At 43.8% G+C, this 15,778-nt stretch overlaps 1 long non-coding RNA gene across 2 annotated transcripts in view; it reads right to left on the reverse strand.

Moving 5' to 3' along the window:
• Window positions 1-1,612: 1,612 nt before the first annotated feature.
• Window positions 1,613-15,778, reverse strand: part of LOC307178661 — a 1,149,198-nt gene continuing 1,135,032 nt past the window's right edge. For both annotated transcript variants that reach the window (XR_013825249.1, XR_013825250.1), the window contains one exon: window positions 1,613-1,697. This is a non-coding gene — a long non-coding RNA (uncharacterized lncRNA). The remainder of the gene's footprint in view (window positions 1,698-15,778) is intronic.

The following is a 15,778-nucleotide window of genomic DNA, read 5'->3' on the forward strand; positions in this document are numbered from 1 at the left end:
AAGTGAAAAATGGATAAAGAACTTGTGGTACTTACGTACAATGCAGTATCACTCAGCAATGAAATCTATGTCATCAGGCCCGTAGCAGCATAATGAGTGGATTCAGGTACGATGATTCTAACTGAAATAAGTCACACAGAAAAAGAAACATCATAAGATATCAGTAATACACGGAATGTAAACTTGGCTACACAGGAACTGAATTCCAAAACAGAACAGGGTCTCAAATTTAGAAAACCAACTTATGCTTGCTTAAGGGGAAAGGTGAGTTGGGGTGCTGCATAAAACCAGAGATTGAAATGAGCACAGATAAAGTTCCTTAAGCCAAATATGGAATAGACAAGAGCTACTCCTTGCTCAACGAAATGGACTCAACACCCCATATTAAACGCGTAAGAATGTACCTGACTAGTAAGTATCTTAAAACCTATGGATTGCTATGTCTCCAAAAGAGAATCAAGCGTGTGTACAGGGGCATAAACGCAGCAGTGATAGGATTGGAGAGGTTCGGTGAGCAAATGAAGACCCTTTGAAGTCATACTGCATGGTACCCATACCAGGGGTTTCAACTACCCAGGTTTAAGGTATTCTTCCTTCAGCTAAAACATGCATGTGGAACCCAGAGTATGATCAACCGTGTGAACGGGAGACGTGTTCAAATAAGTCTCAGTTTTCCTCCCCTGGTACTCGGGTGCAACATTCCAGACGCTTTACTAAAACTCTCCCCACTTGGAGAGTCAGCGCCTTTAACCTCCTGTTTGGCCCAGTTTGCAATTTCTGTGGACGATGAACAGGAATAGCGAGAACCAATGAGAGACTAGCTGGAGGTGTCTGGACGGACAAATTTAACTCTCATTTCCCAACAGGAAGAGGAAATAACCAAAGGCTCAGTGTGCCATGCCGGAACCAGATTAGGGCCTGAAGCCATCCTGCGGTGTTGCGGCCAGCTCACAAGAAAGCGAGTTGAAGAAAGGAGCTCAGGGGCACTGTAATTCACAAACCTGCAGAGTTATAAATGACAGCTATCGTCCAAAAATATACTGAAGTAAGGCTGCCAAGAGGACTTGAAAGCGGGGCAGAATTACAGGAAACCGATTTCAGGAGGTAGACTGGAATTGCATTGAAAGCATAGGAAAAGAGGCAGAACGTCCACAATGATGCACTTGGCCAAAAAGGGCGTATGCGTTTTTTCCTGAATATATTCAGGAAAAAACGCATACGCCCTTTTTGGCCAACCAAGCAAGCTTGCAAAGGAAATCTGCACTACAATGAAGTCTCACTTCCCCCCGGTCAAAAGGGCCATCTGAAAAAAGTGTAAAATCCAGAAAGGCAGGACAGGCCATGGAGAACTGGGAGCCTTGTTATGCTGATGGGCAGGATGTAAATTGCCAACAGACACTCGGGAGAAGTGTATGGTGTTTCCTGAAACATCTAAAAAACAAAGCAACAGAGCCTAGGGCACTTCCACTTATGGTCCTATAGCTTAGGGAAATTAAAATCAAAAAGACACAGCCACCCCAAAGTTTGGGACGCCTCTGTTTACAGGAACCTCGTTTACCGTACAAGTTCAGTATCACAGAAAGTGAAAAATGGATAAAGAACTTGTGGTACTTACGTACAATGCAGTATCACTCAGCAATGAAATCTATGTCATCAGGCCCGTAGCAGCATAATGAGTGGATTCACGTACGATGATTCTAACTGAAATAAGTCACACAGAAAAAGAAACATCATAAAATATCACTAATACACGGAATGTAAACTTGGCTACACAGGAACTGAATTCCAAAACAGAACAGGGTCTCAAATTTAGAAAACCAACTTATGCTTGCTTAAGGGGAAAGGTGAGTTGGGGTGCTGCATAAAACCAGAGATTGAAATGAGCACAGATAAAGTTCCTTAAGCCAAATATGGAATAGACAAGAGCTACTCCTTGCTCAACGAAATGGACTCAACACCGCATATTAAACGCCTAAGAATGTACCTGACTAGTAAGTATCTTAAAACCTATGGATTGCTATGTCTCCAAAAGAGAATCAAGCGTGTGTACAGGGGCATAAACACAGCAGTGATAGGATTGGAGAGGTTCGGTGAGCAAATGAAGACCCTTTGAAGTCATATTGCATGGTACCCATTCCACGGGTCTCAACTCTCCAGGTTTAAGGTATTCTTCCTTCAGCTAAAACATGCATGTGGAACCCAGAGTATGATCAACCGTGTGATCGGGAGACATGTTCAAATATGTCTCAGTTTTCGTACCCTGGTACTCGGGTGCAACATCCAGACGCTTTACTAACACTCTCCCGAATTGGAGAGTCAGTCCCTTTAACCTCCTGTTTGGCCCAGTTTGCAATTTCTGCGGAAGATGCACAGGAATAGCGAGAACCAATGAGAGACTAGCTGGAGGTGTGTGGACGGGCAAATTTAACTCTCATTTCCCACCAGGAAGAGGAATTAACCAAAGGCTCAGCGTGCCGTGCCAGAACCAGATTAGGGCCTGAAGCCATCCTGCGGTGTTGCGGCCAGCTCACAAGAAAGCGAGTTGAAGAAAGGAGCTCAGGGACACTGTAATTCACAAACCTGCAGAGTTATAAATGACAGCTATCGTCCAAAAATATACTGAAGTAAGGCTGCCAAGAGGACTTGAAAGCGGGGCAGAATTGCAGGAAACCGATTTCAGGAGGTAGACTGGAATTGCATTGAAAGCATAGGAAAAGAGGCAGAACGTCCACAATGATGCACTTGGCCAAAAAGGGCGTATACTTTTTTTCCTGAATATATTCAGGAAAAAACGCATACGCACTTTTTGGCCAACCAAGCAAACTTGCAAAGGAAATCTTCACTACAATGAAGTCTCACATCCCCCCGGTTAAAAGGGCCATCTGAAAAAAGTGTAAAATCCAGAAAGGCAGGACAGGCCATGGAGAACGGGGAGCCTTGTTATGCTGATGGGCAGGATGTAAATTGCCAACAGCCACTTGGGAGAAGTGTATGGTGTTTCCTGAAACATCTAAAAAACAAAGCAACAGAGCCTAGAGCACTTCCACTTATGGTCCTATAGCTTAGGGAAATTAAAATCAAAAAGACACAGCCACCCCAAAGTTTGGGACGCCTCTCTTTACAAGAACCTCGTTTACCATACAAGTTCAATATCACAGAATGTGAAAAACGGATAAAGAACTTGTGGTAATTACGTACAATGCAGTATCACTCAGCAATGAAATCTATGTCATCAGGCCCGTAGCAGCATAATGAGTGGATTCAGGTACGATGATTCTAACTGAAATAAGTCACACAGAAAAAGAAACATCATAAGATATCACTAATACACGGAATGTAAACTTGGCTACACAGGAACTGAATTCCAAAACAGAACAGGGTCTCAAATTTAGAAAACCAACTTATGCTTGCTTAAGGGGAAAGGTGAGTTGGGGTGCTGCATAAAACCAGAGATTGAAATGAGCACAGATAAAGTTCCTTAACCCAAATATGGAATAGACAAGAGCTACTCCTTGCTCAACGAAATGGACTCAACACCCCATATTAAACGCCTAAGAATGTACCTGACTAGTAAGTATCTTAAAACCTATGGATTGGTATGTCTCCGAAGAGAATCAAGCGTGTGTACAGGGGCATAAACGCAGCAGTGAAAGGATTGGAGAGGTTCGGTGAGCAAATGAAGAACCTTTGAAGTCATATTGCATGGTACCCATTCCACAGGTCTCAACTCTCCAGGTTTAAGGTATTCTTCCTTCAGCTAAAACATGCATGTGGAACCCAGAGTATGATCAACCGTGTGAACGGGAGACGTGTTCAAATATGTCTCAGTTTTCCTCCCCTGGTACTCGGGTGCAACATTCCAGACGCTTTACTAACACTCTCCCCACTTGGAGAGTCAGGGCCTTTAACCTCCTGTTTGGCCCAGTTTGCAATTTATGCGGAAGATGAACAGGAATAGGGAGAACCAATGAGAGACTAGCTGGAGGTGTCTGGACGGGCAAATTTAACTCTCATTTCCCAACAGGAAGAGGAAATAACCAAAGGCTCAGTGTGCCGTGCCGGAACCAGATTAGGGCCTGAAGCCATCCTGCGGTGTTGCGGCCAGCTCACAAGAAAGCGAGTTGAAGAAAGGAGCTCAGGGGCACTGTAATTCACAAACCTGCAGAGTTATAAATGACAGCTATCGTCCAAAAATATACTGAAGTAAGGCTGCCAAGAGGACTTGAAAGCGGGGCAGAATTGCAGGAAACCGATTTCAGGAGGTAGACTGGAATTGCATTGAAAGCATAGGAAAAGAGGCAGAACGTCCACAATGATGCACTTGGCCAAAAAGGGCGTATGCTTTTTTTCCTGAATATATTCAGGAAAAAACGCATACGCACTTTTTGGCCAACCAAGCAAACTTGCAAAGGAAATCTTCACTACAATGAAGTCTCACATCCCCCCGGTTAAAAGGGCCATCTGAAAAAAGTGTAAAATCCAGAAAGGCAGGACAGGCCATGGAGAACTGGGAGCCTTGTTATGCTGATGGGCAGGATGTAAATTGCCAACAGCCACTTGGGAGAAGTGTATGGTGTTTCCTGAAACATCTAAAAAACAAAGCAACAGAGCCTAGAGCACTTCCACTTATGGTCCTATAGCTTAGGGAAATTAAAATCAAAAAGACACAGCCACCCCAAAGTTTTGGACGCCTCTCTTTACAAGAACCTCGTTTACCGTACAAGTTCAATATCACAGAATGTGAAAAACGGATAAAGAACTTGTGGTAATTACGTACAATGCAGTATCACTCAGCAATGAAATCTATGTCATCAGGCCCGTAGCAGCATAATGAGTGGATTCAGGTACGATGATTCTAACTGAAATAAGTCACACAGAAAAAGAAACATCATAAGATATCACTAATACACGGAATGTAAACTTGGCTACACAGGAACTGAATTCCAAAACAGAACAGGGTCTCAAATTTAGAAAACCAACTTATGCTTGCTTAAGGGGAAAGGTGAGTTGGGGTGCTGCATAAAACCAGAGATTGAAATGAGCACAGATAAAGTTCCTTAACCCAAATATGGAATAGACAAGAGCTACTCCTTGCTCAACGAAATGGACTCAACACCCCATATTAAACGCCTAAGAATGTACCTGACTAGTAAGTATCTTAAAACCTATGGATTGGTATGTCTCCGAAAGAGAATCAAGCGTGTGTACAGGGGCATAAACGCAGCAGTGAAAGGATTGGAGAGGTTCGGTGAGCAAATGAAGAACCTTTGAAGTCATATTGCATGGTACCCATTCCACAGGTCTCAACTCTCCAGGTTTAAGGTATTCTTCCTTCAGCTAAAACATGCATGTGGAACCCAGAGTATGATCAACCGTGTGAACGGGAGACGTGTTCAAATATGTCTCAGTTTTCCTCCCCTGGTACTCGGGTGCAACATTCCAGACGCTTTACTAACACTCTCCCCACTTGGAGAGTCAGGGCCTTTAACCTCCTCTTTGGCCCAGTTTGCAATTTCTGCGGAAGATGAACAGGAATAGGGAGAACCAATGAGAGACTAGCTGGAGGTGTCTGGACGGGCAAATTTAACTCTCATTTCCCAACAGGAAGAGGAAATAACCAAAGGCTCAGTGTGCCGTGCCGGAACCAGATTAGGGCCTGAAGCCATCCTGCGGTGTTGCGGCCAGCTCACAAGAAAGCGAGTTGAAGAAAGGAGCTCAGGGGCACTGTAATTCACAAACCTGCAGAGTTATAAATGACAGCTATCGTCCAAAAATATACTGAAGTAAGGCTGCCAAGAGGACTTCAAAGTGGGGCAGAATTGCAGGAAACCGATTTCAGGAGGTAGACTGGAATTGCATTGAAAGCATAGGAAAAGAGGCAGAACGTCCACAATGATGCACTTGGCCAAAAAGGGCGTATGCGTTTTTTTCTGAATATATTCAGGAAAAAACGCATACGCCCTTTTTGGCCAACCAAGCAAGCTTGCAAAGGAAATCTGCACTACAATGAAGTCTCACTTCCCCCCGGTCAAAAGGGCCATCTGAAAAAAGTGTAAAATCCAGAAAGGCAGGACAGGCCATGGAGAACTGGGAGCCTTGTTATGCTGATGGGTGGGATGTAAATTGCCAACAGACACTCGGGAGAAGTGTATGGTGTTTCCTGAAACATCTAAAAAACAAAGCAACAGAACCTAGGGCACTTCCACTTATGGTCCTATAGCTTAGGGAAATTAAAATCAAAAAGACACAGCCACCCCAAAGTTTGGGACGCCTCTGTTTACAACAACCTCGTTTACCGTACAAGATCAGTATCACAGAAAGTGAAAAATGGATAAAGAACTTGTGGTACTTACGTACAATGCAGTATCACTCAGCAATGAAATCTATGTCATCAGGCCCGTAGCAGCATAATGAGTGGATTCAGGTACGATGATTCTAACTGAAATAAGTCACACAGAAAAAGAAACATCATAAGATATCAGTAATACACGGAATGTAAACTTGGCTGCACAGGAACTGAATTCCAAAACAGAACAGGGTCTCAAATTTAGAAAACCAACTTATGCTTGCTTAAGGGGAAAGGTGAGTTGGGGTGCTGCATAAAACCAGAGATTGAAATGAGCACAGATAAAGTTCCTTAAGCCAAATATGGAATAGACAAGAGCTACTCCTTGCTCAACGAAATGGACTCAACACCCCATATTAAACGCCTAAGAATGTACCTGACTAGTAAGTATCTTAAAACCTATGGATTGCTATGTCTCCAAAAGAGAATCAAGCGTGTGTACAGGGGCATAAACGCAGCAGTGATAGGATTGGAGAGGTTCGGTGAGCAAATGAAGACCCTTTGAAGTCATACTGCATGGTACCCATACCAGGGGTTTCAACTACCCAGGTTTAAGGTATTCTTCCTTCAGCTAAAACATGCATGTGGAACCCAGAGTATGATCAACCGTGTGAACGGGAGACGTGTTCAAATAAGTCTCAGTTTTCCTCCCCTGGTACTCGGGTGCAACCTTCCAGACGCTTTACTAAAACTCTCCCCACTTGGAGAGTCAGCGCCTTTAACCTCCTGTTTGGCCCAGTTTGCAATTTCTGCGGAAGATGAACAGGAATAGCGAGAACCAATGAGAGACTAGCTGGAGGTGTCTGGACGGGCAAATTTAACTCTCATTTCCCACCAGGAAGAGGAATTAACCAAAGGCTCAGCGTACCGTGCCAGAACCAGATTAGGGCCTGAAGCCATCCTGCGGTGTTGCGGCCAGCTCACAAGAAAGCGAGTTGAAGAAAGGAGCTCAGGGGCACTGTAATTCACAAACATGCAGAGTTATAAATGACAGCTATCGTCCAAAAATATACTGAAGTAAGGCTGCCAAGAGGACTTGAAAGCGGGGCAGAATTGCAGGAAACCGATTTCAGGAGGTAGACTGGAATTGCATTGAAAGCATAGGAAAAGAGGCAGAACGTCCACAATGATGCACTTGGCCAAAAAGGGCGTATGCGTTTTTTCCTGAATATATTCAGGAAAAAACGCATACGCCCTTTTTGGCCAACCAAGCAAGCTTGCAAAGGAAATCTGCACTACAATGAAGTCTCACTTCCCCCCGGTCAAAAGGGCCATCTGAAAAAAGTGTAAAATCCAGAAAGGCAGGACAGGCCATGGAGAACTGGGAGCCTTGTTATGCTGATGGGCGGGATGTAAATTGCCAACAGACACTCGGGAGAAGTGTATGGTGTTTCCTGAAACATCTAAAAAACAAAGCAACAGAGCCTAGAGCACTTCCACTTATGGTCCTATAGCTTAGGGAAATTAAAATAAAAAAGACACAGCCACCCCAAAGTTTGGGACACCTCTGTTTACAAGAACCTCGTTTACCGTACAAGTTCAGTATCACAGAAAGTGAAAAATGGATAAAGAACTTGTGGTACTTACGTACAATGCAGTATCACTCAGCAATGAAATCTATGTCATCAGGCCCGTAGCAGCATAATGAGTGGATTCAGGTACGATGATTCTAACTGAAATAAGTCACACAGAAAAAGAAACATCATAAGATATCACTAATACACTGAATGTAAACTTGGCTACACAGGAACTGAATTCCAAAACAGAACAGGGTCTCAAATTTAGAAAACCAACTTATGCTTGCTTAAGGGGAAAGGTGAGTTGGGGTGCTGCATAAAACCAGAGATTGAAATGAGCACAGATAAAGTTCCTTAAGCCAAATATGGAATAGACAAGAGCCACTCCTTGCTCAAAGAAATGGACTCAACACCCCATATTAAACGCCTAAGAATGTACCTGACTAGTAAGTATCTTAAAACCTATGGATTGCTATGTCTCCAAAAGAGAATCAAGCGTGTGTACAGGGGCATAAACGCAGCAGTGATAGGATTGGAGAGGTTCGGTGAGCAAATGAAGACCCTTTGAAGTCATATTGCATGGTACCCATTCCACGGGTCTCAACTCTCCAGGTTTAAGGTATTCTTCCTTCAGCTAAAACATGCATGTGGAACCCAGAGTATGATCAACCATGTGATCGGGAGACATGTTCAAATATGTCTCAGTTTTCGTACCCTGGTACTGGAGTGCCACATTCCAGACGCTTTACTAACACTCTCCCGAATTGGAGAGTCAGTCCCTTTAACCTCCTCTTTGGCCCAGTTTGCAATTTCTGCGGAAGATGCACAGGAATAGCGAGAACCAATGAGAGACTAGCTGGAGGTGTGTTGACAGGCAAATTTAACTCTCATTTCCCACCAGGAAGAGGAATTAACCAAAGGCTCAGCGTGCCGTGCCGGAACCAGATTAGGGCCTGAAGCCATCCTGCGGTGTTGCGGCCAGCTCACAAGAAAGCGAGTTGAAGAAAGGAGCTCAGGGACACTGTAATTCACAAACCTGCAGATTTATAAATGACAGCTATCGTCCAAAAATATACTGAAGTAAGGCTGCCAAGAGGACTTGAAAGCGGGGCAGAATTGCAGGAAACCGATTTCAGGAGGTAGACTGGAATTGCATTGAAAGCATAGGAAAAGAGGCAGAACGTCCACAATGATGCACTTGGCCAAAAAGGGCGTATGCTTTTTTTCCTGAATATATTCAGGAAAAAACGCATACGCCCTTTTTGGCCAACCAAGCAAGCTTGCAAAGGAAATCTGCACTACAATGAAGTCTCACTTCCCCCCGGTCAAAAGGGCCATCTGAAAAAAGTGTAAAATCCAGAAAGGCAGGACAGGCCATGGAGAACTGGGAGCCTTGTTATGCTGATGGGCGGGAGGTAAATTGCCAACAGACACTCGGGAGAAGTGTATGGTGTTTCCTGAAACATCTAAAAAACAAAGCAACAGAGCCTAGGGCACTTCCACTTATGGTCCTATAGCTTAGGGAAATTAAAATCAAAAAGACACAGCCACCCCAAAGTTTGGGACGCCTCTGTTTACAAGAACCTCGTTTACCGTACAAGTTCAGTATCACAGAAAGTGAAAAATGGATAAAGAACTTGTGGTACTTACGTACAATGCAATATCACTCAGCAATGAAATCTATGTCATCAGGCCCGTAGCAGCATAATGAGTGGATTCAGGTACGATGATTCTAACTGAAATAAGTCACACAGAAAAAGAAACATCATAAGATATCACTAATACATGGAATGTAAACTTGGCTACACAGGAACTGAATTCCAAAACAGAACACGGTCTCAAATTTAGAAAACCAACTTATGCTTGCTTAAGGGGAAAGGTGAGTTGGGGTGCTGCATAAAACCAGAGATTGAAATGAGCACAGATAAAGTTCCTTAAGCCAAATATGGAATAGACAAGAGCTACTCCTTGCTCAACGAAATGGACTCAACACGCCATATTAAACGCCTAAGAATGTACCTGACTAGTAAGTATCTTAAAACCTATGGATTGCTATGTCTCCGAAAGTGAATCAAGCGTGTGTACAGGGGCATAAACGCAGCAGTGATAGGATTGGAGAGGTTCGGTGAGCAAATGAAGACCCTTTGAAGTCATATTGCATGGTACCCATTCCACGGGTTTCAACTAACCAGGTTTAAGGTATTCTTCCTCCAGCTAAAACATGCATGTGGAACCTAGAGTATGATCAACCATGTGATCGGGAGACGTGTTCAAATATGTCTCAGTTTTCGTACCCTGGTACTCGGGTGCAACATTCCAGATGCTTTAATAACACTCTCCCGACTTGGAGAGTCAGTCCCTTTAACCTCCTGTTTGGCCCAGTTTGCAGTTTCTGCGGAAAATGAACAGGAATAGCGAGAACCAATGAGAGACTAGCTGGAGGTTTCTGGACGGGCAAATTTAACTCTCATTTCCCACCAGGAAGAGGAAATAACCAAAGGCTCAGGGTGCCTTGCCAGAACCAGATTAGGGCCTGAAGCCATCCTGCGGTGTTGCGGCCAGCTCACAAGAAAGCGAGTTGAAGAAAGGAGCTCAGGGGCACTGTAATTCACAAACCTGCAGAGTTATAAATGACAGCTATCGTCCAAAATTATACTGAAGTAAGGCTGCCAAGAGGACTTGAAAGCGGGGCAGAATTGCAGGAAACCGATTTCAGGAGGTAGACTGGAATTGCATTGAAAGCATAGGAAAAGAGGCAGAACGTCCACAATGATGCACTTGGCCAAAAAGGGCGTATGCGTTTTTTCCTGAATATATTCAGGAAAAAACGCATACGCCCTTTTTGGCCAACCAAGCAAGCTTGCAAAGGAAATCTGCACTACAATGTAGTCTCACTTCACTCCTGTCAAACGGGCCATCTGAAAAAAGTGTAAAATCCAGAAAGGCAGGACAGGCTATGGAGAACTGGGAGCCTTGTTATGCTGATGGGCGGGATGTAAATTGCCAACAGACACTCAGGAGAAGTGTATGGTGTTTCCTGAAACATCTAAAAAACAAAGCAACAGAGCCTAGGGCAATTCCACTTATGGTCCTATAACTTAGGGAAATTAAAATCAAAAAGACACAGCCACCCCAAAGTTTGGGACGCCTCTGTTTACAAGAACCTCATTTCCCGTACAAGTTCAATATCACAGAAAGTGAAAAATGGATAAAGAACTTGTGGTACTTACGTACAATGCAGTATCACTCAGCAATGAAATTTATGTCATCAGGCCCATAGCAGCATAATGAGTGGATTCAGGTACGATGATTCTAACTGAAATAAGTCACACAGAAAAAGAAACATCATAAGATATCACTAATACACGGAATGTAAACTTGGCTACACAGGAACTGAATTCCAAAACAGAACAGGGTCTCAAATTTAGAAAACCAACTTATGCTTGCTTAAGGGGAAAGGTGAGTTGGGGTGCTGTATAAAACCAGAGATTGAAATGAGCAAAGATAAAGTTCCTTAAGCCAAATATGGAATAGACAAGAGCTACTCCTTGCTCAATGAAATGGACTCAACACCCCATATAAAACGCCTAAGAATGTACCTGACTAGTAAGTATCTTAAAACCTATGGATTGCTATGTCGCCAAAAGAGAATCAAGCGTGTGTACAGGGGAATAAATGCAGCAGTGATAGGATTGGAGAGGTTCGGTGAGCAAATGAAGACCCTTTGAAGTCATATTGCATGGTATCCATTCCACGGGTCTCAACTCTCCAGGTTTAAGGTATTCTTCCTTCAGCTAAAACATGCATGTGGAACCCAGAGTATGATCAACCGTGTGAACGGGAGCCGTGTTCAAATATGTCTCAGTTTTCGTACCCTGGTACTCAGGTGCAACATTCCAGACGCTTTACTAACACTCTCCCGACTTGGAGAGTCAGTCCCTTTAACCTCCTGTTTGGCCCAGTTTGCAATTTCTGCGGAAGATGAACAGGAATAGCGAGAACCAATGAGAGACTAGCTGGAGGTGTCTGGACGGGCAAATTTTACTCTCATTTCCCACCAGGAAGAGGAAATAACCAAAGGCACAGCGTGCCATGTCGGAACCAGATTAGGGCCCGAAGCCATCCTGCGGTGTTGCGGCCAGCTCAAAAGAAAGCGAGTTGAAGAAAGGAGCTCAGGGGCACTGTAATTCACAAACCTGCAGAGTTATAAATGACAGCTATCGTCCAAAAATATACTGAAGTAAGGCTGCCAAGAGGACTTGAAAGCGGGGCAGAATTGCAGGAAACCGATTTCAGGTGGTAGACTGGAATTGCATTGAAAGCATAGGAAAAGAGGCAGAGCGTCCACAATGATGCATTTGGCCAAAAAGGGCGTATGCGTTTTTTCCTGAATATATTCAGGAAAAAACGCATACGCACTTTTTGGCCAACCAAGCAAGCTTGCAAAGGAAATCTGCACTACAATGAAGTCTCACTTCCCCCCGGTCAAACGGGCCATCTGAAAAAAGTTTAAAATCCAGAAAGGCAGGACAGGCCATGGAGAACCGGGAGGCTTGTTATGCTGATGGGCAGGATGTAAATTGCCAACAGACACTCGGGAGAAGTGTATGGTGTTTCCTGAAACATCTAAAAAACAAAGCAACAGAGCCTAGGGCACTTCCACTTATGGTCCTATAACTTAGGGAAATTAAAATCAAAAAGACACAGCCACCCCAAAGTTTGGGACAGCTCTGTTTACAAGAACGTCGTTTACAGTACAAGTTCAATATTGCAGAAAGTGATAAATGGATAAAGAAGTTGTGGTATTTACTTACAAAGCAATATCACTCAGCAATGAAATCTATGTCATCAGGCCCGTAGCAGCACAATGAGTGGATTCAGGTATGATGATTCTAACTGAAATAAGTCACACAGGAAAAGAAACATCCTAAGATATCAGTAATACACGGAATGTAAACTTGGCTACACAGGAACTGAATTCCAAAACAGAACAGGGTCTCAAATTTAGAAAACCAACTTATGCTTGCTTAAGGGGAAAGGTGAGTTGGGGTGCTGCATAAAACCAGAGATTGAAATGAGCACAGATAAAGTTCCTTAAGCCAAATATGGAATAGACAAGAGCTACTCCTTGCTCAACGAAATGGACTCAACACCGCATATTAAATGCCTAAGAATGTACCTGACTAGTAAGTATCTTAAAACCTATGGATTGCTATGTCTCCGAAAGAGAATCAGGCATGTGTACAGGGGCATAAATGCAGCAGTGATAGGATTGGAGAGGTTCGGTGAGCCAATGAAGACCCTTTGAAGTCATATTGCAAGGTACCCATTCCACGGGTCTCAACTCTCCAGGTTTAAGGTATTCTTCCTTCAGCTAAAACATGCATGGGGAACCCAGAGTATGATCAACCATGTCATCCAGAGACGTGTTCAAATATGTCTCAGTTTTCGTACCCTGGTACTCGGGTGCAACATTCCAGATGCTTTACTAACACTCTCCCGACTTGGAGAGTCAGTCCCTTTAACCTCCTGTTTGGCCCAGTTTGCAATTTCTGCGGAAGATGAACAGGAATAGTGAGAACCAAAGAGACTAGCTGGAGGTGTCTGGACTGGCAAATTTAACTCTCATTTCCCACCAGGAAGAGGAAATAACCAAAGGCTCAGCGTGTCGTGCCGGAACCAGATTAGGGCCTGAAGCCATCCTGCGGTGTTGCGGCCAGCTCAAAAGAAAGCGAGTTGAAGAAAGAGCTCAGGGGCACTGTAATTCACAAACCTGCAGAGTTATAAATGACAGCTATCGTCCAAAAATATACTGAAGTAAGGCTGCCAAGAGGACTTGAAAGCGGGGCAGAATTGCAGGAAACCGATTTCAGGAGGTAGACTGGAATTGCATTGAAAGCATAGGAAAAGAGGCAGAACGTCCACAATGATGCCCTTGGCCAAAAAGGGCGTATGCGTTTTTTCCTGAATATATTCAGGAAAAAACGCATACGCCCTTTTTGGCCAACCAAGCAAGCTTGCAAAGGAAATCTGCACTACAATGAAGTCTCACTTCCCCCCCGGTCAAAAGGGCCATCTGAAAAAAGTGTAAAATCCAGAAAGGCAGGACAGGCCATGGAGAACTGGGAGCCTTGTTATGCTGATGGGCGGGATGTAAATTGCCAACAGACACTCGGGAGAAGTGTATGGTGTTTCCTGAAACATCTAAAAAACAAAGCAACAGAGCCTAGAGCACTTCCACTTATGGTCCTATAGCTTAGGGAAATTAAAATCAAAAAGACACAGCCACCCCAAAGTTTGGGATGCCTCTGTTTACAAGAACCTCATTTACCGTACAAGTTCAATATCACAGAAATTGAAAAATGGATAAAGAACTTATGGTACTTACGTAGAATGCAGTATCACTCAGCAATGAAATCTATGTCATCAGGCCCGTAGCAGCATAATGAGTGGATTCAGGTACGATGATTCTAACTGGAATAAGTCACACAGAAAAAGAAACATCATAAGATATCACTAATACACGGAATGTAAACTTGGCTACACAGGAACTGAATTCCAAAACAGAACAGGGTCTCAAATTGAGAAAATCAACTTATGCTTGGTTAAGGGGAAAGGTGTGTTGGGGTGCTGCATAAAACCAGAGATCAAAATGAGCACAGATAAAGTTCCTTAAGCCAAATATGTAATAGACAAGAGCTACTCCTTGCTCAACAAAATGGACTCAACACCCCATATTAAACGCGTAAGAATGTACCTGACTAGTAAGTATCTTAAAACCTATGGATTGCTATGTCTCCAAAAGAGAATCAAGCGTGTGTAGAGGGGCATAAACGCAGCAGTGATAGGATTGGAGAGGTTCGGTGAGCAAATGAAGACCCTTTCAAGTCATATTGCATGGTACCCATTCCATGTGTTTCAACTCTCCAGGTTTAAGGTATTCTTCCTTCAGCTAAAACATGCATGTGGAACCCAGAGTATGATCAACCGTGTGAACGGGAGACGTGTTGAAATATGTCTCAGTTTTCGTCCCCTGGTACTCGGGTGCAACATTCCAGACGCTTTACTAACACTCTCCCGACTTGGAGAGTCAGTCCCTTTAACCTCCTGTTTGGCCCAGTTTGCAATTTCTGCGGAAGATGAACAGGAATAGCGAGAACCAATGAGAGACTAGCTGGAGGTGTCTGGACGGGCAAATTTAACTCTCATTTCCCACCAGGAAGAGGAATTAACCAAAGGCTCAGTGTGCCGTTCCGGAACCAGATTAGAGCCTGAAGCTATCCTGCGGTGTTGCGGCCAGCTCACAAGAAAGCGAGTTGAAGAAAGGAGCTCAGGGGCACTGTAATTCACAAACCTGCAGAGTTATAAATGACAGCTATCATCCAAAAATATACTGAAGTAAGCCCTCCAAGAGGACTTGAAAGCGGGGCAGAATTGCAGGAAACCGATTTCAGGAGGTAGACTGGAATTGCATTGAAAGCATAGGAAAAGAGGCAGAACGTACACAATGATGCACTTGGCCAAAAAGGGCGTATGCTTTTTTTCCTGAATATATTCAGGAAAAAACGCATACACCCTTTTTGGCCAACCAAGCAAGCTTGCAAAGGAAATCTGCAATACAATGAAGTCTCACTTCCCCCCGGTCAAAAGGGCCATCTGAAAAATGTGTAAAATCCAGAAAGGCAGGACAGGCCATGGAGAACTGGGAGCCTTGTTATGCTGATGGGCGGGATGTAAATTGCCAACAGACACTCCGGAGAAGTGTATGGTGTTTCCTGAAACATCTAAAAAACAAAGCAACAGAGCCTAGGGCACTTCCACTTATGGTCCTATAGCTTAGGGAAATTAAAATCAAAAAGACACAGCCACCCCAAAATTTGGGACGGCTCTTTTTACAGAAATCTCTTCTACGGCA

This window comes from Stenella coeruleoalba (genome assembly GCF_951394435.1).
Source record: "Stenella coeruleoalba genome assembly, chromosome: 2".
In the NCBI taxonomy this organism is placed as follows: Eukaryota; Metazoa; Chordata; class Mammalia; order Artiodactyla; family Delphinidae; genus Stenella; species Stenella coeruleoalba.